The 24216-nt window shown below is 38.9% G+C and overlaps 1 long non-coding RNA gene across 1 annotated transcript in view; it reads left to right on the forward strand.

The window, feature by feature from the left end:
* Positions 1-24216, forward strand: part of LOC140002042 (uncharacterized) — a 77335-nt gene that overhangs the window by 25774 nt on the left and 27345 nt on the right. The window lies entirely within an intron of this gene.

A 24216-nucleotide genomic window follows, 5' to 3' on the forward strand; every position in this document is an offset into this window, starting at 1 on the left:
GGAGAAGAGGCTGAAGGATGTTGAGAGAGACAGAGGAACCTTGGTACAGGTGGACTAAGAGTGCCCATGTTTCCCTGTACAAGGGCTGCCCTGCCCCTCCTAAGAAGAGAGGAGAAAAGGGCAGCTTGTCTCCATACAAAGCAAGAAATGTATCTAGATCTTACCACCCTGGAGATGTTTCTAAGTTTTGTAAATTCTTTCTTTCAGGGACCTAAACTGATCCCAGGTTTCATTTATCACACCTGAGAGGAAGAGATTTATTCCCAAGAGAAACCTGGACTGGGCAAAGAAGCAGAGCAAGGAAGAAGGTGACCTTGGGTAGACCATCAAGTGTCATAGCAATAGGATCTCCTTGATCCAGGGTGAGAAAACACAGCTCAGTCAACCACCTTAGGAGGGTTAAGGACTCAGATTTTATCTGTGCATATTCAGGTACAGGGAAACTTCTTGCTTTCATAAACTCATTTATGACTTGTTAAGCCTCTTTCTCATTCCTCATTCACTCTTTTCTGTTCCCAATAAATCTTCATGCCTCTCTTCTATCTTGTAGCTTTATCTGTGGGGAGGGGGGAGATAGTTCCTTAGGTGCAAGTTGTTAAGATTTATGTTCTTGTCTTTGATGATACAAGCTTGTCACTCCTTGCCAGACAGTGCTATTAGTTCCGAATTTCTTCAAAGGCAGCAGCAGCCTCTCTTTGAAACAAAGAGGAAACATTATGTGAAGGTACTGAGAAACTCAGATGCTGGGAAAAATATCCCAATTCTTCCAAAATAGTGGAGGAAGAGAGGGAAAACATTTGAATTACAACAGAGTGGGGAAAGCTGGGTTTGCTCTGATTTGACCGGGAAAGCATTTACTCTTGTATCTCTACTAGAAAACTGTCCAGTGCCAGGAGCTGTTGTGGAGCCCTGAAGCCAGCTGGAAAACCAGGCTGTCATTCAATTCCTTCCATAATCCAGGGCTTGGTGGGAAGTTCCTTGCTCTGATCTGGCTCCCAAACCATGCTGGGGAACCAACCATCTGGGAAACTGTTAGTTGGTCCGGGCCAAAAGCAGCTAAGGGCTCCTTTAGCTTTTTAACAGCAGGGATAATGAATTCCTGCACCTGTGCTCTTGTCCTGGTGTTGTTCAATTTACTGGTACAAAAATGGACGGTGGGAAATGAAGGAAGAATATTACGCTCCAGTGGGAGTCTAATCTCATGATATTATAGGAGTGCAGAAGCAAACCCACAAATACTCCTATTTTCTCTCAAGACAGAGGTTAGTATTTAATATCAAGTGCTCAGCACCTCAGTAAAGATCTCTTTCTTCAAAGCCTGCTTGACTTGTGCATAACCCAGTAATAAAGAGCATTGGTATAAGGGATGTTTATTCCTTTTGACATACTAAGACCTCCCAAATAAATAGCCTGACTGGCAGCTCCTGCTTCCTGGGTTTTGTGATCTGTTCTTGTTTCAGAACTGGGAGAGATGGAAGAGATTTTCTTTCTGTCTGTTTTTTTTTTTTTTTTTCTTTTTTTTTTTCTCTCTCTCTCTTTTTTTTTTTTTGTTTTTCCTTATAAATCCAAACAATTAAATAAATACAGTGTTGCTCTGTGTTTCCAAGGTGGCACAGATGGAACCAAACAGTGGCCTTTCTTCCTGTATTGACTTCTAGAAATACTGAAAATAAAATAAAAAGCAAAGATCCTCACAGTGCACTGGAATTCACTGAACTAACTAAGCACTGCAACCCAGGCTGCCCATTTATTTTTGACCACCTACCCATCATCTCAAGCTAGGGACACAGAATTTGAAGCACTAGAAAGTTGTGCTAGAGTGCCTTGCTGTCCCTTGCAGCTCTGAAGCAGTGAAATGAAAACATGACAAGTCTTTTCTTACAAGGGTTGTATGCATTTGATATATTTTATCAGCAGGCAAAAGAAAATGCTGCTTTGTGCTTTATTGACATTGCAGTGTTATTCATGACTGACGTCAAATGGAGATCCAGGTGCTTTGATTTTTATGGCTTCTATTTGCACTGTTTTCTCTCCACAAAATCAAAAACAAAACAATTGAAATGCCAGTAGAGCATACTGCTGAATAACTGATTACTTTCTGTGATGAGGTGACAAGGGAAGAGCAGTGGGTGTTGTTTGTCACCATAGTAAGGCTTTTGGAACAATCTCCCATGGTAAACTCACAGTCAAATGTAGGAAATAAGGTCTGCAGGAGTGGATGATAAAGCTTGTGAAAAAATGTCTGGACCACAGGGTGATGTTCAGTGACACAAAGTCCAACTGGTAGTTGTGTATTAATGGACACCCTTGGGGTTTGGTACTGGGGAAAAAATATTGCTTAATACCTTCATTAAAAATCTGGATGATGGGGCAGTGCACTTTCAGCACTTTTCATATTGGTGGGGTTGTTGATAAATTGAAAGCATAGCTGCTATATGGAGGGACATAGACAGGTGAGAAAAAGGAGCTGACAGGAAACTTGGAAGAGAGAGAGAGAAAGAAAGAAAGAGAGGAAGAGAAAACTGCCTTTACAATCTGGTAATTGATGGACCGAGACCCATACATGTCACATTACAGTGTGAAATAAAAGCCATCTTTAAAACATCAAATTTAGAGTGAAAATGGTTGTACTATGGGTATCTCTAAAAAAAATTATGGCTGTTGAGACTGATTCAGTAAGATAAGAGAACAAATTTCATGGTTCCCAGCACAGAATAAGCATCTGCAGGGGAAGAGATCTCCTTTTTATTTATAACACAGCACTGCTGGTTTCCACACTTGCAAATGTTAGTTTTGTTTTTGTTTATTATTATTATTATTATTATTATTATTAAGCAGTGAAGCTAGTATTATTTTCATGAAGGAAAATGCTATTGTCAGTTTATTGTTCCTGTAAATGATTCATTAATTATAAAGAGGCCTAAAATCATTAAAAATCATTAGGTTGTGGGCAACTAGATCCAAACTAGTAAATATGGATATTTACTTTTTAGATGTCAGCAAAGGAAACAAAACTGAAATGTCTAAGTCCAAGATTCATCATCAAGGAGAACAGATACAGTCAGTAGGAGATTCATTCAGCATCTTTCAAGATGCTTGAATCTCATTTGGAGATGCCAGTTTCTTTCCTGAATTGAATATAATTGAAATGCATTGGAGTTTCCTGCTCTGAATTACTTGTGTAAGGTGACATCTTCTTCCCATTAATTGTAGAAGGAGACAAATTTTTTTTTCTTGACACCTGCCTTTATAGAAGGGTAGATGGGAGGGTAACAGGGATTCAATCTATAGATCTGGGTTTATTTATCACACATAAACCTAAATACATCCAGCTGGTTTGGGATGCAAAGTTTTGCTGTTCCACTGATGTCTCTTACTCCTTTGTGTCCTTGTGTGTTTAATGGTGTGTCTCCACTTGCCAGGGGAAGAAAGACAGTTGTGACTTTTCTCTGTGCAGTGTATCTTTCTATGGTAGGCATTCCTCCCCCTCATCTTTTTGTGCCTCCACAGGAGAACACCTCCGCTATCATCTGCTCTAGTGGAGGGAGGATGAATGATAACTGCATTCCCATTAGGTGTCTTATTTTCTTCATGATGTTTTTGAGTCTGCTTTGTTCCCAAAATGTTCTATTTTCTGTAGCATTAGTAACTGCTGATGCAATATCTGCCAAAGCATGCACTTGTGGAAAGTGAACTTTTCAGTTTTTTTCTTAAATTCAGATGGTGAAAGCCCCGAAATCTGTAGGTGTGCATGACCATTGTCTCTCATAGCAGAAGCAGGAGCTGACCTCTTCCTCTCAGTGTAAAAAGCTTTGCTTTGTGAGCAAAGACCTGTCCCATGTGCCAAACTTTACTAAACTCTGTTTCCAGAGTGTCTTCAGATTGGAGCAGGATCTGATGTGTTTCAGCTGGGCTGATAATTATCCATTTTATGGCAAGTATCATTCTTTGGCAATTTTTCAGCCTCAAGATGTAGGCTATAAAATACGCACCGCTCTATTACAACAAATAACTACACACACACAAAAATACCAAACACATTTACATACTTCTATGGAAGAAAAAATCCATATAGAACTATACAAATAAATTGATGTCTGGCATAGGAAGTCCCTGAGTTGTAAATTACAGAAAAAGAGGATAGAATCATAGAATATCCTGAGTTGGAAGGGACCCACAAGGATCATGAAGTCCAGCTCCTGGCTCCACACAGGACCACCCAAAACTGGACCCTTGTCTGAGAGCACTGTCCCAACATTTCTTGAAGTCCAGCAGCTCGGTGCCATGACCACTGCCCTGGGGAGCCTGTTCCAGTGCCCGACCACCTTTTTTTTTTTACTGCAGTAATGGTTAGATGTGAAGTCAGATCACTAACCAGATCTTTACCCTTTCTGCAGTAAAAATAAAACGATTTCCACTGTGCATCATGTTAGCCTGCTTGTAAGAGGAAAACAAAAGCACAGCTTTTGAGTCTTTTAGGAAGAAAACCCATTGTGTACAAAAGAACACAATAAATGTTTGTGTGCAGCCTCTATCAAGGTGATACATATCTGTACCCCAAGGTTTCTCATCAATTACCAGGCAAAATAAACAAGTCTCAAGGGATTTGTTTTCTCCATATCTATTTGCAAAATTGCTGTGCTTAAAGGGTGTGAAAAGGAAGCTGGCAAGCTTCTGCTTTCCGTAGTTAAGTCTAGCATTGAATTTAATTTGATCAAAGATGTTATTGTTAAAAACAAAGAAAGCATAATGGGTGTAATGCAATGGCTTGCCTTACTTTGTATATACCTGAATTTTCTCTGTATATACCTGAATTTCTAACTCATAGGTAACTACATTCTGCTTGAGGCACATTATTAAATGAGCTACAAGTTTTTTACAAAGAATTGTTGCAGTACCATTTTTTAGTAGCGGAGGGGTAGGGATGCAGCTACTACACTGCAGTGCTATTAAACTGCAATTTATGTACCCTATGAGATCTAACAAAGGGTCAGTGGAAATAAGGGTCTAAGCCACCATTAAATATGAGGAGATATTTTACTGGTGTCATGGAAAAGCAACACTGCTGGTTTTCACAAGGAGTAGGTTCACGTGTTTTAAACCCAAATCATGTTCAAAGCTATAAATTGATAATGACATGTAATTAACTGGAAATCACTGAACAGTACGTTCAGGTTTGATATCGATTCATAGAACAGATAAACCTCAATAATAGAGTTGGGGCAATACTAAGGATGCAGGTCCCCTGCTTGCACTCCCATCCCATGGTAAATGAGAGTGCTCCAGATGTACATGTGCTTGTGTCACACACTTGGGCATGAAACATTGTGCAGGGGCACATAGAGCACCCTGGGGTTTCCACTCATTGCCCCCAGCTCTCCCTCACTGACTGGGTGCCATGTCCCTGTAGTGTCCCAGGGGATGATGCTCAGCCCAGCCTGGGCAGGATGGTGATGCTGCAGGGTGACTTCTGGCAGCACCAAACCACATTCTGCTCTTCTCACTCTGATGTCTTTCCCCATTACACAGGTCCAGGATTTTTCTATATATCTTTTCAAGGTGACTCCTTTCATATTGCCAGAGTCTCTCAGCAATTTCCTTCTTACTATTTGGTTACACTGCTGGTCATCTTTCTCTTCACCATGATGAGTTTTGGGCAAACACTCTCAAGACAGTGCTGTGTATTTTCAACATACGCACTGTGTGCTCTCACATTTTTGTACTAAAAAGGGTTGGTTGTTGTCCAAAAAAAAAGGGTTGGTCGTTGGTTTGTTAAGGAGGGGACCATGAAAGCTCTCCTGTGCTTGCATAGTGCTTGGATCTTTTAAAATGGATAGGATCTTGTTGTGAAGGGTGTTGTTGGGAAAGCATGGAATTCCAGAGTCCTAGTAGTGGGAACCTAAGTGAACTAATCACAACAGCAATATAGCTGCTTTCAGTTAACACCAGGAGAAGGATGTGAAGAACAGAGTATGTATTTCACAGTGAAGATGAGACTCGTGCCTTTTGCTTTGCAATTTCAACTCTTCCAGTCTCTTTAAGTTAGAGGTAATTTGTTTACTGGTAATTGGACAGATTAACCTTCTAACTGGTTATCTTTGAAAAAAAGTCTCACAACTCAACTTGACATTTATTTACATTTCATCCATTGTCTCTAATGATAATTACTTTAGGTCAAACAATAACTTCTGTAGCTCTTTGAACTGTTTTGTTTCCTGGAATAATCTGTGCAATTTCCTAGTCACCAAATAGTGTTCTTTACTAAACCTTTGAATGACTTTGGGGACTGTAGATGAAGGTAAGCAATGGGAAAAACAGCCAACCCTTGGAGGCCAAAGGATCTCTTGTCTTTCTTCAGGCATAGGAGCAGGTGCTCTCCCTGGACAGGCTGTGGTAGAGGGATAGCAGCATGGGGCAGGATTAAATATTTCCTGGTGGCAGCTGCTATGTGAGAGCTTTTCCACCTTTTCAGGGTGAGAGGAGGATTGCATACATCACATACATCAAGACCATTGTTTGAGTCAGAACTGATATTTTTCACTGCAGACCTTCTGTTTGCTTATTTATGTGAAAATAAAAGCAAACAGGCTGGCATATCCAGAGACCTCCAGAGGCCTCCAAAAAACTGCACTCTAAACAAATACATTACGCTGTGTATTTGTTCCTAGTTCCTTACAATTGTTCTAAAATCACCTCTTTTCTGAATGCAGTCTTTGTCTTGCCTCGGATAGCTGCAAAGTGCATCTGTGCCTAAATGCCTCTTTTTGTCAGCCAAATTGTTAGCTAGCTACCTCTGCTGCACTCACATGGAGAATGTTGCCAGTATGGCTGGCACAGAAGTGAGAAATAGTCAAGATTTATAACAAGTTATCAAAGAAGTTTATAATAAATGAAGGTAATCACATCTGAAGAGAGAAATTCATTCCTGTAGTAACTCCACCAAATTACACCTGGGATGAATTTGGACCATTATTTATCGAGTAAGTGTTAGCAGCCCAGCACAGTAGCTAAGATAGCATGTCGGGGGATCCAAATGAAAAAGATCCATGTGGCTGTTTTCTCCCCTGAGTATTTCTTGTTTTGCTCACAGATGGATGTTTCTGCTAAGAAATTAACAGTGAAGCTGATGACTTTGTTTTTCTTGAACTGACTGAAAAAGTCAAACAACTTGTTTTCCTTTCTCAGAAGGTTTATTTTGGCTCGTCTTGAGACTGAGAATTAAAACTGACATTTGTTTTCAGTACTAATAACTAAAATCACAAAGGAAACCATCCCAAAATCATGAAATAGAGTCTGAAGTTATGAAGATTTTATAGAAGAAAAAGGTCCTTTAAGAATTCTGAACATTGTGGGTCCTTTTATATTAAGGAATATAAAATATTTGTTTCATATGGAATATCTTCTGTCAGGGAAATAAAAAACATGAAAAACAGAAGTTGTTTGATATTTCCAGACCATCACCATTTTGGTAGCTGGAGTTTTAAAATTGATGTGAAATAGAGAAAGAGTTTCAAAAAGCTTGTCAAGGTAGGTAGCACAGCTTGAATAACAAGTGACTCAAAGGCAGCGATCTCTTTCTTTTTCTCTTAAACAATAATCCTAAACAAGCAATACCCTGTAGAGAATGCCATGCTTTGCCAAGTGAATGTCTCTTTCCATTTTGTGGGGTTATAAGTGGCATCACAGTTCTGGAGTCAATGCATTTCCTGGAAGTTAGGAGGTTAATTACTACAAGATCCAGAAACGCCAATAAGCACAGACACAATGATTTCTGTTCATAGGCACAATGACTTTTGTTTTTATTGAAGGAATATGACACTTGTCTCTTATAAGGGTGTTCCTGATTCAGGGGGTTGATTGGTGCAATGCAGGTACTCACAGCAATGCAGCAATGCAGTACTTTCCCGTTATTTTTTGTTTCCTTGTTTGTTTTGTTTTGTTTTTCAGACTTGCATTAGAGTAATCAATTTGGGAAAGCTGTAGTAATCTGCAGTAAAATCAGGTTTCCTTGCTCAGACAAGCTCTCATGTTTCTTGTGTGTTTTGACTACGGTTACTGACCAAATACAACCAGTCCTAAGCTCTCTTTGCTGGATATTTCTGGTTTTGCTGTTCTATCCCCACTGAATGCCAGTCAGAGGAACTATCTGTTCAGAGTTTGGTCTGTTTTGGTTATTATATTTTTTTGCTGTGGAAGAATTTTGGCCTATTTTTCTTTCTTTTTCCTTATAGGCTAATCATAGAAAAGAATAGTTTCATTTATCAAAGTCATCCACATACTTCACTTCATCTCAGAGGAGCTACTGTGCTGTCATCTTTGAACTTGAGCTCAAAAAAAAAAAAAAAAATCAAAGGAGCAAAGGAGGGAAGGCTCAAAATAGTCCTATCACAGTCTGAATGTACCACTTATCTCATTTTTTAAGTGTCTTCCTTTCAGACAGGTTTTCAATGGGGTTATTTAAGTAGCTGCTTTAAAAAAAAAATTGGGGTTTCTGCTCTTATACCTAGGAAAGCACTGAAAAATGAGAGGAAGCCTGGGAGAGGGCCAGTTTGTGTCTATGCTGCCCTTTAGATGCTCATGAGAAATGAGGGAAGAGGAAAAGGAGAGCAAGAGAGAACAAAGATGTGAAAGTTTTTGCAAAACAGCAAGGATAAAAGGAGGACAACCTCTGCTCTGTCTACCCAAGCCTCTAAAGAGCCATGCATGACATCCGACTGATAGGAGAGGCAGCCCTGCTGAGGATATTCAAGCAGCAAGTTTAATCATTTCTAAAATCCTTCCAGTTTAGCTGTGCACATGGCACCAAGTGATAGTGTTATTTGTGATGGTTTTGGAGTCATATCCTGTCTGAAGAAGGAGGCTAAGAGGAAACAGATGACTCGCCAGGAGCAGGGGACACTTTAGGACACCAGGAGAAGTGGTAAACACATAAATAACCTTTCCCACCTCTCATGACATGTCTGTGTGCCCTGCCTCAGGCGGTTAAGAAGATAGGCAGAGAACAGTAAATCATTCTGCCCTTGCTCCTCCCAGAGGAGAAACACCTGAATGTGTCCGGTGATGGGCTTGTCGGGAACATTTTCTTCACCTTGACAAAGTGAGTGATTCCGCCAGGATTGTGGGAGCTAACACCTGCGAGGAAATCATTTCCAATATTACTGAACACCATCAACATCACTCTGAGGCACAGCCTGTCCCTTCACCTAATCTCACAGCACCATTGCCCAATCTATTTTAAAATGCAACCATTGACACAGCACATCTGTAGCCTCGGCGTGTGTCACAGCACAGAGCTGGCCACTCCTCATGGCAGGGTTGGCAATCCTGCACCCAGGGGACACCTGCAGTCAGTGACAAAGTTATCTGAAATCACCTTTAATACTTTCTATTAATCTGTGTAAGACAGTCTCTAAAGCATGCTACTCATGTCTGCAATGTGTTTTAATATCTATAGTGTCTTATACCCATGAATCAATAAGGGACACCTCAACTGCAGTAATGACAACTCTTGACTATGAAACACCACAGGTCTAGACTTGGCTGGTGTGGTGGGATTAAAATCAGTTCACAATACTCTGGGAAAGTGATAACAGTGATCTTGAGAAGACAGGGGACATCTTCACTGAATGGTTATGAATATGGCATAAGGAGATTGCATAATACTGCTGCTGAAGGCCAGTAATATGCAGTGACATAAAGAAGTGAATAGTAATAAAGATGTAGGAGATACTTGCGGCTGTTTTCATTGCCACATATAAATCAATGCTGCATCTCAACTTTGATTACTAGCTTTTTATACTACATCATGAAAGGACACCATAGAAGTCAAAATAGTTCAAAGATCAAAATGGGATAAAGAGGTAGAAGATTTTCCTTTGAGATCAGGCCTCTAGGGTACCTTAGACTGGCCACACAGAAAACATGTTCTACTCAAAAACAAGGAATGGGGTTCTGTACAGGGAGTAACTAAAGTGGTCTCACTAATGTTTGTTAGATGGCCAAACCTAGGACCTTATTAATCTACTAATGTTTTAATGTTGCCATTGGCAAATTGCCATTTACAATTCCATTATTCCTTCCAAAAAAATCCCAACAACCTTAAACTCAAATCATCCCACCGGGGATGATGTTGTCCTCAGATGGAATGGTCACTGGGCAACTAAATTCCTGATTTGGTTGCTCCTACGCCTGCCAGTACTGCAACCTGTGGGGAGTAAGGACCAAGGAGCGAGCCTTTGCTACTTTTGTTATGTCTCTCTATTTACTTCTAGCCCTTTTTACCTTAGAGAGATGGATAGCACTATCTTTCCAAAACTAGACTGGAAATATTTTTGTACCTCTCTCTTCCTAAAATAGCTTTTTTAGACCCTAATTCTTGTTGGTTAAAGTTGTCACTTCTTTGATGTCTGTGGAAAGGTGCTCATTTATACTACTCAATTTTACTCAGTATTGCTTAAATGGGTTGCTTACTGATGCTTATGATGTACTTGCTCTTTTTTGATCATCTACTTTCAACATTCTTGTTTAAAGGCTTGTTTGGACTTCATTATATATTATAGCATTCAGAAAGGAAGAAGCCTTGCCTAAACATACTTGAAGAACTTTTTTTTTCCTTGAAAAACTTAAATAGAAGTCATCAAAGTTCATGTTCAAAAATGCAGTCACTCCTGAGCATTATCATATGCTGCCCTTTTATCTGTCTGTTATTAATGTGTTAGCTTAAGCACTGTGGACTTGTGTATTTTTCATCCTTGACTTCAGTCATTAACCTGTAGCTAGCTCCATCTTCCTCTAATTGTGTTGGTCCCAAATCTTTCCTATGTCCATCTAAAACATGATTCACATGTAGATTGCTGACAAATGAAGCCAGACCTCCTGCAGTTTTCTATTCATATGAGAACAACAGGAATTTGTGCACTGTATCACCTGTACTATGAGAAACGCTCTCTCCCCATCCATCCACTGATGCTCCAGAGACGTAAAAAATAGTATGCCAGAGAAAAACAGTGGAAGAGAGGAAGAAAAAAATTAATGAGAAAAGGCAGGGAAAAAAATATCTTCTGAGTGCAGATGTTTAATGAGATGTAGAGGTGATGTATTGATGGGATACATGCAGTATGCTGGAAGGAAAAGGAAATACGGGGAGGGGAAAATCTTTTTATAACAGCTGCCTATTCTATAAGAGATGGGAGAGTACTGCATTGAACTTGCTTTCAGTAATATTGCTTAAATGGAATGCTTCTGATAAACATATGATAGAAATCTCTACCAAAGTGTATTAGTATTGTCTCAGGAAACATGAAAAACAAATCAGTTTAAATAGTAGACCTACAGTTCAATTACATTGTCTCACAAATAGCCTTTAATTCCAGATCCTCAGTAATGTTAAAAGAGGATCTGTGCTGAGATGTTGATTGTAGTTGTAAGACAGATAATAACCTGAATTGCACAAGCCAGTGTGTAAGTTCAAAAGGAAACCTCCGTTTGCTGGTTATATTTTATATATCTAAGGATGGCTTTGATGCTACATAAAGGAGAGTACATTTATGGTCATTTACCAGCAGAACAGTTCTCTACAGCAGCATGCCTTGCTTTCCACTAGTACAGGGTATTTCTGTGGCACAGAGGAGGAATTTGGTTTATATTTGAGCTTGAGGATGTACATGTGGTGACGAATAAACGAGCTGCAGTAGTAAAGTAGGTGTCTGCACATTGTCTGCAACAAACGATAATTTTATCAAATGGATTTGTCAGTAAAAGTTAATGACCAAAACTCTTTGCACAGGTTTCATTCACTCTCTGGTTTGTGATTTATGCTGTGATTCCTTTGGCTATAAAAATAGGGCTTTTTTATGATTATTATTACTTTTTTTTTTTATTATTATTTTTATTTTTGTAAGGTATCAATAAAGGTTCATGAACCCAAAGGGAAATCAAGCAAGCTCATTCCAAGATTTCTGGAAACATGATTGTGTTATGCAAGATCTTTATGTGCTAATTTCTCATTGATGGTTATTACCACGTTTTTGTGTTAGTTCCAGAATCAAAATGCAAACCACAGTCTGCCCTACAGTCAGGGCAAAAATGTCCCTGCATAGACCTAAATGCCTTCCTGGTGGACATGTTGGACATTACATGTGCTGGCAGGCCTGGGTCTCCCACCTAGGTGAAATAACCAAAATGCACGAAGCTGTGTTTCATGGCTGTCAAGTTTAAAGGGACTCCAGTGTCAGCACAGGGCATCCACTACCTGTGCTAAAGAGGATGACAAGGAGTCTTATATTAATGCTATAGTTAAGCTATGTGGATCACTGTGTAGGATATAGGACTGTTTTTTCCTCTGTGATTCCACACTTGACTTTGCATGTTAATGATCCTCAAGATAGTGAGAGTATAAACATTTGGAGTCACCCAGACTTCTGGCTTATTCAGCTGTAAAACTGGAGTATTTGTGCTGATCCATGTTCTAAAGCTACTTCAAGAGGCTAATGACAGTCTCTGTTAAAGTGTAAAATGTTCCTATTTTCAGCTTCTTTAACAAAACTCAGATTAAATGCTTTGTATTGCTGGACATCAAATATGCACCTAAGAGTTATGACTGACATTAACTGCTAATGTTAACACTCAGTAACTCAGCAACAGATTAATCTGTAAAAATGAATATTTTTCTTCATTTGAAATCTGTTTCCATAACATGATTTACTGGTAGGAGGACTCAATATCAATGCTTTGGTGACTTGGAGTCAGAGGGCCAAAGAAGATGCTCTAGTACTATTCTAGTTCTAGTACTAGTTCTAGTTCTAGTACTGTTCTAGTTCTGCTCCTTACACTGCAGAACCCTACTGCCTCCAACACCTGCAGCTTTAGCCTACATCTTTCCAAGAGGTGGTCACAAATGGAGATGACACACACCTGCCTGTTTTGTTGGCAGGTACCTCATGACAAGAACATCAGAATCTATTTTGACCAGAATTGAATTCGATTTGAGTCCGGTTTGCCATGAAAATCTGGTTCAATCAGACTTTTTTTTCTAAAAGAGAAATCAAGGGAAGGGGATCAGAGAAATTCCGAAGAACACACAATTTCCTTTCCTTCCACCTGTACCATATATTTCTTATTCATAGCTTTCTTTTTAATGTTGTGCAAGGTTTTTGACTTTTTCCCTTGAAAAATCACCAGGTTATTGATTAAAAAAAAATCAAAGCCATCAAGTGCATTTCCCCAAGAAGAGATAAAGACCACAAAATTACCATCATCCAGGAAAACTTCTATTTGCCAACAATTTGGAAAGATCTTTGAAGGATGAAAACACCATCACCTCCTTATGTCTTTTCAGAATGATTTATTTCCATTGTCCTTTAACATCTAACAGTGATCATAATTCAAATTGAAAAATCATCTATCATCATTCACTTTGTAGTTGTGTGTTAAAGGACAAAGAAAATACATATAGTAGAAAAAAAAAAAGAGAACTGATTCTTCACTGTTTTTGAGTTAGTTGTTAGCTTATTTATTTAGTACTTGTTGGAAAGCTGAGCAAGAAAATTGGTCATGTACTTCAGTGGGTCAGGAACGCCAACTCGAAGTCTGCCCTCCATTTCATCTATAAGTCAGTGTATGATCTTTATGAATAACTTATTTCAAATCTATCTGAGGAGGAAGAAACTGTACTCCTGCCTACACTTGATATAGATGGACCTACCCATGTGAGGAAGGGATGAGTCTCCTGAACACTACTAGTTCAGAGGTTATGGCAGACAAAACAGAAGATTGAGCATCACATTTCAGGATTGGTATATGCAGGCAGTGGTGACTCTTTTGGAGGGAAGACTAGGACTTTGGGAGAGTACTGTTTTTTATACAGCACTCGGACTCAGACCTAACTTGGGCTGTCTGCTCCACTGCACGAGATAGATAAACACTTGTTGCATTATGTTTCTTGGGATGCCTTTTCTTCATTCCAGAGCTGTTAGTCATGATGTCCTTCAGGTTTTACCACTTCAGCAAACCGTTGTCTGAAGGAACCTCTTATTTTCACCCAGAATTACATCATCTTTACTCCCAGTTCTCATTAACAACTCACATAAGAGTGGCAGCAATATAAAGCGAGGGCTTGAACCAAGGAGTTGTACACATTGTGGACTCAGTTCCTCCTGTTTTACCAGACATCATGCATAAGGACTCTGATGTTCCTCTGCCAGAGCTTGTCCATCTTGAAAAGGCCAAACAGAAGCATACATATTATGAGAGGGTAATACCTCTCTGTAGAGAATATTTCCATTTTAAAAAAAGGTTGTGTATTTGCTTTGCTTGCTCTTGCAGTCACATGCTTAGACATTCTCTGCTCCAGTCCATCTGGCAGCTGCCCATAGAAGCAAAGCCCACATGTCAAGCACTGCTGTCTCCATCCTAATTAGCAGGGGAAACATTCTGCTCCAACATATCTGACACAAAGGTAAAAATGGGAAACAAACATTGTCTGACAATCTGGCATATAGTAGATTAAAATCTGCTTGTTTCATAATCACAGGCAAACTGGGCTATAGGCAGCTAGCTCAAAGGATCCTTGCCACATAACATGAGTTGCAAACTTTTGGGAGACTGTTAGCAAACCAAAGACAAAAAGAGTACAGTTGCATTGATCCTTTTCTTTTAAACTGAGTTTAAGAACCAAAGTGCAAAGTTCCACTTGACGACTCCAGAAACTTCAGTGTCATGGCAAAGGGCATTGCTGTTAATGTAGGTGCTGGCAACAGTAGAGGAGTTATGAATTGAAAATATCTCTGTGATGAAGAAAATAGGGGTATGTGCTCTGTTGCAAAGGAAGAAAAAACATTTTCAATTGTTTGAAATTTGCCTTTGCTCAAGAGACCTCATCTAAAGGGACAAACTTTGTGCCTTGACCTGCCAGCAGATAATAAAATGTTACTGGTATATTTAATTGCATCAGTGATCATTTTTTTTATTTTTTAATGAGGGTTTGCTGTGCATGGAAAAAAAAACATATTTCCTTGTGTTTCCTTTCCCATAATTTTCTGCACTGAATTTTTATCGAAGGTAAGTTTCTGTCTCCCTCTACAGTTTTCTCTACCAAGCATGTTTTTTTTTTTTTTTTTTTTTTTAGGCTTAAACAATAATGATTTATATGTGTTAATCTCAAGCTCAAGGTTACACTCTTTGTTACTGATGGCTCACCCAAGCATGTTGTGTGATGTGAGCACTGATGAAGAATGCTAAATGTCCCTTCCAGCAATATTTGTAGGAGTGGGAAGGATGGACCCACCCCAGCAGCCTGCTTTGCAAGACCTGAGTAATTTATCTATTCTTGATAGCATACAACAGTATAAAATGCTATCAGTGCTGTGGAAAGAAAAATACAAGAAAGAAAATCACGCCAGGAAAATTATGATTTAAATTCAGTCAATGAATTCTGCTTTAATTTTATCTCTCTCTATTTTATTATTATTTAGGCTTATCCTTTGGATAACATGTTCTGATCCTTTGTTACCCAGTGATTACAATTAACTACCACGTTATTGCACCTGTTCGCTTGATTGTCCCTAGTTCTACTTATTCTCTGAATAACTGTACTCCAGTAATTTTAGGATTCCCCAGATCAGACCTTTTGCACATCCCAGAGCTGTTTCGTATCTATAGAGTTCTCTTCAAATATGTAATCTGTTTGACAGACTAAAATGGTATTACTCTTTTTCTCTTGCCATTGATTTTAAAATACCATACAAACCTTTTAAAATAAAAGGTATTAACAGGGAAATGGAGCATAAAATTTGGTTCTTGCTCTTATTTACAAGGAGCGGTTATATCCTAGAGATTGTTTTCAAAGGCATTTTCACAGAGCCCTTGGATTTTAATAAGAAAACAAATTGAGTAGTCAGGCATTGGGGAAATGAAGGACAAACTTGTAAATATCATTTGGTCAATACTTGGCAGCACATTCATTAATTATAATTGTTATTATTGCTTCCAAAGCCACCTTCTAAGACTTAACCCAAATAAAGTTTATATCTTTAATAATTTATTTATTTATTTTCTCACTTCAGTTATATACTACCCAACTGTAGTCATTATTACATCTAAGTTGTTCTAACAGAGGAATTAGTCACTCAGGAGACCTTTCCTATTAATGCAAACAGTTCTGGGTAAACCACCATTTAAATGGAAAAATCATCTGGGAAGTGTTCAAGGTGAAAGAAGTCAGGAGAGTGGAAAAGGAAGGAACTTATGTGTTGTAGACACATGAGCTGGTATTGGGTAGAAAACATACTGCAAGCATGAACATTAGGCCTTTAATTTGGTTTCACGTCTTCTTTTGTAATCATCCCTCTGTCCCATCTGCAGGGAGAATTGAGGAGCTGAGACACATTTCCTTACATGAAAATATTCTTGAGTTATGTGGGAGATTAGTGGGTCTTTCTTAAATGAAAAACTTGGTCTTGTGCTTGTTCTGCAAATATAGTATGGGAAGAGCATGGAAATAAAGCCTTCATGCCCAGCTCAGCTGTGGGAGACTGTTCAATTTGATAGAGAGTTTAGTAGTTAATAGGTGCTCTTAATAGAGAAGAGAATATAAAAGTGTTTCTGTACTGGGAAGGTGTTAGGAAACTTCCCAATCTCCTCTGAAAAATGAGGGGTGGGGTATTTGTGTATCTGAGAATGAAAACTAGCCTTTGGCCATGTTGGGATGGGGGCAAATGGGGTCCAGTTTTCAGCTGTATTACTGCCATAAAAATTCCACTGTTGATATCAAAAAAATATTTGTTCTTTGGGGACACTTTCACCAGTAAATTTCTTTTATAAATAAATCAGTGTTTTCTTAAAAAAAGTAGTCATGAGAAAATTCCTAACTAATTCAACTGTTCCATTTGTTATTAAATTTCATTTTGATGATACTTCTGAGAGATTTCAAAATGTCTCAGGCATGAATCACTAAACAAATAAGTCATCACTAACCCCCTTGAAATGTTGATGTAGAATTGCCACAAGCAGAGGGAACTGACCTGACACCATGGTCTTAGGGAGCTGAAACATCGTCAGTAGAAGAGATTATGTTAACTAAAAATCTAATTCATTCTGACTGTTATTTATATCTCTCTTGACCTTGCATGTAGTTATAAGAAAAAGTACCTTCAGATGTTGTGGAATAGCTGTGGAAGGAGCACATCTTATCAGTAAATTTCTTAGCTCTGTTTTTCCAATCATGATGTACCATGCTCCTAATTTCTCCCTTCAGAGAACATATGTGGCTTTGTAGGAAGAGGGCTGAAGAAGGATGTGCTGTGTGTGCTAAACAGACCTGAAGAAACAGCCTGATGACTGCAAAAGGATGGAGGGGGAATGCTTTGCTGAAGAATGCACTGTTCACCTTTTCAGGTGGAGAAAGTGCTGATGCATATTTATTTATTTATTTATTTATTTATTATTTTTTTATTTAGCATTTAGCTTCCATATTCTTCTTAGAACTTACTCACAGTGGGAAATGCATTCACTTCCAAGGAACTGCTTTCTCTGCCCAGATGGCTGCAGGTTGCAAAATACATTGGGTAGGCAAGAGAACAGACTATCAATCTCCTGTGTTTGTGTGAAGGCCAAAGGGTTCTGTTCTAGCAAGCTCTGCATTGAAAAGAGCATTAGAGAGCTCCCTGCAGCAGCTGCTCACAAATGCCAGGAAGGAAAATCCAGAAGTAAAACAGTCTGTCTCAGAGCAGTACGTTAAATGGATCTTGTCTGACTCTTTGGAAGATGAAAATGCTACAGATTGGCAAGGGTAGGAAAGGTAATGCGTTTTCTATTGTCAGCTTAGCGTAAAATCACAGCTTCCCTGCACTGAATAGGAGAAACTTGTGTCTAACATTGGTGGTATGTTTGTCACTCAAAGCATTGAGGTGGTGACCATGCTGTAGGTTGGGTTTCAAACGAAAGCAGGTTTGTGGCACAACTGTTCTGTGTTGCACTGTGCACACTGGTTTGTGCCATAAAATCCAGTGTGGTGATGAGCAGGTCTCAAGTTGCCAAATTGCCTGGGATTTATGATCACTACCCAGAAGTTTGATTTTCTCTCCTCTCCCCAAATAAATTTAGAACAGTCATGAAAAAGCATTTCCAGGCAGAATGTCTGTTAGTGTACAGTGTGTGTGAGAGAAAGGGTGTGAAGATGGAGAAATGATGTTTAGACCCTTCTATACCACATGGCACCTGTGATTTGTCATGTCTTCTGCACTCCAGTTCATGGATCGGGTTGGAGGCCTGGATGGGTGGTGGTTTACATGGGGTAGCCAGGAGAACTTCTGAGCTTCTTCATTACAGCAAGGCTGGTAGCACTGCCTATATGTTTAAGGGGATGAGATGCAACCCTTCCTGATTCAAATTATCTCCTGTCTTTTGCTGTGGACCTGTTCCGTGGAGACATAAAGATTTACTGACCATCACCTGGCATCTCTTCTGCTATATTTCTTCCAACTACTTCTAATTATTTCCTTAGGAAACACGTTCCAGCTCTTCTGGCTTATAGATGATGATGTAACCATTTCTCTATATAAGGGATGCATTCATGGGATGAATGGAACAAATCATGGGGGGTTTAGATGATTTATGAAATTTGTCCTCCCTTTTAACATTTCAGTGGAGTTCTAGGGTATAAAAAGAGTAGTTTCAGTTCAGTCAAAATAGGTCACTTTCTATTTCTGTTAGAGTATAATACATTTCAAAACTACAAAATGAAAAATCATTTCTATGAAGTAAAACTGTAAGTTTTTCTTCTAACAATGATGAATCTGCACATTTAAATATTGTAAGAGCTATTCTGATTAATCCTTTATGCCCCCTTGAATCTCCTTCTGATGTGATTCCATGAAGTGTTTGCTTCACTGTTGTACAGGACTTCCTGTTCTGATACTTCTCTGGACATCTTTATCGATTGTTCTATAGGAGCACAGAAAACAATAAGAAAGTGTACAGAGATTTTTTCAGCCTGTTCAGTCTCAACCCATCTCAATATCTCTGGCCAATGCTTTACTTTCTCAGTAGGACCAGAGCTTAATCAATGCTTATTTCTTGGTCACACGTGAGCAGGCTAGCTACAAGTTGTGTATTCATAAATAATCAAACTTTCCCAGTCTCCCTTGGCTTCTTTCCCACTGGTTTCCACCAGGGATGAGCTGTAGGATTTAGCCATCTGAGTTAGCACATGGACTTGTTTGGCTTATTAGCTCCACTAACAACAGAATGGCTGGATTTCCTCAAGCCTTTAAATCTCAAAAGCCACAGCTCTTCCAGCTAAATTAACAGTAATGGGAGGTGAGAGAGTGGCAAATCTAATGGAAGATTCTGAACTGCTTTTCTCTTTGGGAATGGAGCAGAATGTCATGCATTTATATGTCTGCAAATGAGCAGAGGTACATATCCTTCATGAGCAAATGATCCTTGGTGGTAACCAGCGGGCAGCTGGGCTGCAATTAATGGATTAATCTCATACCAATAAGTGTGCAGGGTAAATAGAGCAACTGAGAACAAAAAAGTAAAGTAGAGCTGGCAAAACAACAGTCTTTTTAATTATTTTATTTTAAATAGGCATTGAATATATTATGATTGCTGAAAAAAGGGTGGGGTGTAGGGAAGAAAAACCTCAGGTTGTGCATATCTGTGCTGATAATAACAGCTTGATTTTTACTTTTTCCTGTTCATCTTCTAGTTGTCTATGGGTGTAAAACACTTTGAAATTCTCTACCAGAATAAAAAATAAATAAATTGTAAGACAATCTCCCTGAGTGCCCCCTCCATGCATTATGGGTAACTATTGGGGATGGATGAATATGCACAAACTTAGTATTTCTTCTAGTGTGTTCAAAGATGTAAAGAGCTGAAAATTGAGAAAAGAGCCTCACTTCTCATCTGACTTGCTTCACTGGATATATGTGAAAATGCTTTGAGCAAACAGATATGCAAAATATTGTTTTCTGCTAAATTCTTAAATAACATAAACCCAGAAAAAAAAATATTGTAAAATAAACAAGAAACCTATGGCCAGGCAAGAAAAGGTTAATCCAGTGAAGCAGAAAAACTGGGCAGTGAAAAATCAAATTGTGTACTTAACTAACCTGGGCTATGAGAGGTCTAGAGCCAAGTCCATTTACTCTAGGCAGTGATTGTAGACTATTTCCTTCATATCTCCATGTGTCAAACTTTCTCCTTAGCCCCTGTAAATTGATTTACATTCCTAGCAAGAATTTTGAAGCATTCATATGTAGGATTTTTATAATAACCAGAGACACAGATTTTAAAGAGTCCACTTTGGTAGGCTTGGCTGTTTCTTCACCAGCTAATTAAATGTCCAGAGAACAGTCTTGGGTACCTAAAGCCAACTGGCACTGAATGGCCTGCATTTAAGCTATTAAACAGTCTTAGCCTTCAAAACGGTGATTGCATCCAAAGTGATTATTAGGAATAGTTCCTGGCTTATGTTAACTTCTGAACCATATCCAGGAGTTTGGGGGAACTGCTCTTGGCCAGGGACCATTCTAACAATTTGACAGTAAATAGATAGCCAGCTTTTAGCACCCAAATGTGTTCACTGACACTTCTTAATTTTCTTGAAAGAGATTAGCATTTAGGATGCTAATAACCTTCTTAAATGCTCTAGCTAATTTTACAAATGCAAAATATCCCTTTCCACTGGCAAATGTAAAGTTGGAGCATGCACTGTAGGATAGTACTAACCAAATTCTATCTTCTGCCTACACTATCCATTAAAATTGTGATGGTAGCCCAGCTTCTGACTCTTTCCATGGCTGCTCGCTTAGCTATTTGAAGGTCTCTCTAGTGTTACAACAAGAAGCTCAAATGCTGTTCTCTGGTTAGTCTCTCAGAGAATTGTGGAGACGTTCAGGACTCTCAACAGAGCAGTCTTAATCAACAGATGCTTAGTTTGTGACTCTTGACTTCTGCCTCTCTATGATGAAGAACTCTCAAGCATTCATTATCTGGTGCAAATGCGTGAGAATGATTGCATATAGAAATGAATGTGCCTGCAAACACTCAGCTGAGGAGAATTTGGGCAAAGAGTTAAAAAATGTATTTGTCAGAATCAAAACTGTAATTTGAAAAGATAGAGACAGTATTTCCTACAGGTGATAGAATGGAAAGAAACTCTGAGAACTTCGTTAAAAGCAGGTCATTCAATTATTTATGACAAGTCTACTTTTGGGTAGTAGTGACTTTTAACATGTTCAAACAACATGTGACAAATATAGTTGCAGCTAAAAGGCAAACTTTAAAGATTTTGTGTTGTTGAGGGAGCTAGTCTCCTCCACGGTCAGGATGTCCAGCCCAAGGGACATGTTGAATTTCTGCCCATTCTTTACTTACTGTTTTGTGAAAATATTTGAAAATCTCTTCTATTATATGTGAAAGCAAAAGAAAATTTTAAAGTCCTGTCAGTGCATAGAGTAGGACTTTTTTATTAACTAGAGGTATTCTTTAGATCTCAGGCTGGGGAATGGTCTTTAATTATTAACATCATTTGCTTTCTGGACTCAAATGTCTATGAAACTTGCACTTTTTCCATGGCAGGAGGGGAGGCTGGTCCCAACCCATATTGCTGCTTTACTTTGAGGCTCATTGGTGACCAGGACAAGCCTTTTGCAGGAGACAGATCAGCTGAGGCTGGTTTGTTCAGTCTGACAAAACATCTAGGAGGACATAGATCACAGGAAAACCAGACAAGGAGAAGAAAGCAGTGGGGTGTGAACACCAAGGAACTTAGGACTAAAATTTAACAACACAGATGCAACAAATTTCTCTAAGCTATCCATTTGGCTTGCAAACAGGAGGATAGCTGGAAACTTCTGTAGTGGTGGAATGTTTAGTACAGTTTCTTAAGATAAAGCAGCTGTGGAGGTAAAAAAAAAAAAAAAAAGCAAGCAAACAAACAAAAAAACAGTACAGCCTGTGGTGGACACCATTCCAAAAAAAACTGGTGAGGAACCAGTCAAGTGAGGTCATACAGGAGAATGATTTCCAGTGCTTGGGCCTGGCAATGCTTAATTTGCTGATACAGACATAGCGTTAGTGTTCCTTTTCCTGTGTTCCTAATTGTCCTGGAGTTCCTGGGAACTGAGCATGACACATTTGATGGGGATTCTAACATTAAATTTATATTCACATATTTCCTCATATTTTCAAATATGCACATAACAATCCTTGCATTTCACCCTCTTTCTCCCTGCTTAAGTGTGATGTTCATGGGGCAGTAATTGAAAAACAAGGGAGAACAACAACAGCTCTTCATGCTGCAGGAGTTACATCTGCTATTTGACTAATTAGTGACACATAATGACCTGTATGGCCTTGGCAATAGGAAAAGCTTCCCTGATTTTGGCCAGTATTCATGAAAATGCCCCAATCTCACATTCCCATTTGTAAAACTGGAAAGTTATGTGTTAAGGTTGGGAAACAATATTTTTGAGGAATGATAAAATTTGAGGAAGAAGGGGAGTAAAATTGCTTTGAATGGATAGGCAGAGTCAAAACTTGCCCAATTTTGTTTACAACCAGAAGGAGGAGGTTTAGCCTCGTATTCTTATTTTAGTCCAGTGGACTGGGCATGTGCTCAGGGAGAAGTGAAGAGGAGGCAGGAGGGCTCTGTTATCTGGGACACTGCAGAACTGGATGGACTTGGGATCCCTGATCCTTTTGTCCTTGTTTGCTTTGGTAGAGCTTTGCTTTTTGGTAAAATATATTTACCCAGCACATTTCATTTAGATAGTTCCTGACGTTATCTGGTACTAGAAAAAAAAATAAAATCCACATGATCACAGAAGAAACTGGCAGTTGTGAGTTAATATTTTCTCTTACATGTATTGATTGCAATGTCAAAGATTCAAAATCAATTCCTTTAAATGTCCCTTTAGAAAATAATATAATAACCTGCCAGCCCAATGGAATAATGCCAAACTAGATGGAAAAACAAAACTGACACCACCACCCCTTCTCAAACCCTGAATGCATGGATGCATCTGATATCAATAAAAGAATAATGCCTTGATATCAACAATAAAAATAAGCAAGATTAAAAAAAAAAAAAAAGATTAACAAAGTATCCTTTTTTTTTTTTTAATTAAAGCATAAAATGTGAGAGGTGGATAGAGACGAATTCAGAAACCATCTGAAATCCTATTAACATTCTTTTCTGACTGCTTCCACAACTTCTCCAGCTCTGTTCTTGCACCCTTTTTTCCCTGTTGCAGCTCTATAAGCTTACTGTCCCTCTGTTATCTTTCTCAGTTCCTTCCTTCCATGGGGTACAGAGCCAGCAGCATCTCCATGGGACTTTAGTGACAATACCAGCTGACATTGCCCCAGTAAAGACTAAACCAAGATTTGCATTTGCTGAAGCTGCAGGAGCGTTCTGGGCCCTGACTTGAAGGGTACCTCAGAGACCAAATGACCATTCTTTCCTTCCTCTCCTTTAAACCAGTAAGTGAGCAGGAAAATCTATCAAAGCACTAAAACCAGAGCCAGGCAATTTGCTCTTCACTTAAGTTATAGGAATCAGTAACATTTTTCCTTTTCAGCTGCTCACGCTGGATTATTGATGTCCTGAGCAACCAAAGGTCTGTTCCATTCTCCTGGAACCAGCAAATGCTCCATGTACTTTGTCTTCATGCCTTTAATCATTGCAGATAGATGGTGCCGGGGCAAAAGACAGATAGAACATTGCTTACCAAATAGCTTTCCACTGTTTCAGGTTTGGATTTTGTGTAGGTTGGATGTGAATTGTTGTTCAGCTTGGTTCCTCTTTTCAATCAGCTAGTTTCATTCAACTTCAAACTGACCAATAGGTATAAATTAAATCGTGGGATTTTTATAGATTGTGGCTGTATCTCCTGCACCTTTTCTTATGGAAGACAAAGCCCAATCTGTTAAACTGAAATCTACAGTGTTGTGAAATTACATCTCCTAATTTAGTGAAGATGTTCAGACTAACTAAGCAAGTCTATCTAGCTTTATCTTCAGATGTTATTTTTTCTGGTGTTATGGTTTCTGATGTTCTCTCCTCTTTGTCAAGGCCAGTCATGATTGTATTTCCCCAGCATTCAGCCCAGTGAGAGCATTAACAGAGAGCAGGTTTTCTGGAGATCTCTGTGAACTGGATAATAGCAATTAAATAAAAATGCTTCCTTCTGCTTTGCCTCCTCCCAA

This window comes from Anas platyrhynchos, chromosome 3 (genome assembly GCF_047663525.1).
Source record: "Anas platyrhynchos isolate ZD024472 breed Pekin duck chromosome 3, IASCAAS_PekinDuck_T2T, whole genome shotgun sequence".
NCBI lineage: Eukaryota > Metazoa > Chordata > Aves > Anseriformes > Anatidae > Anas > Anas platyrhynchos.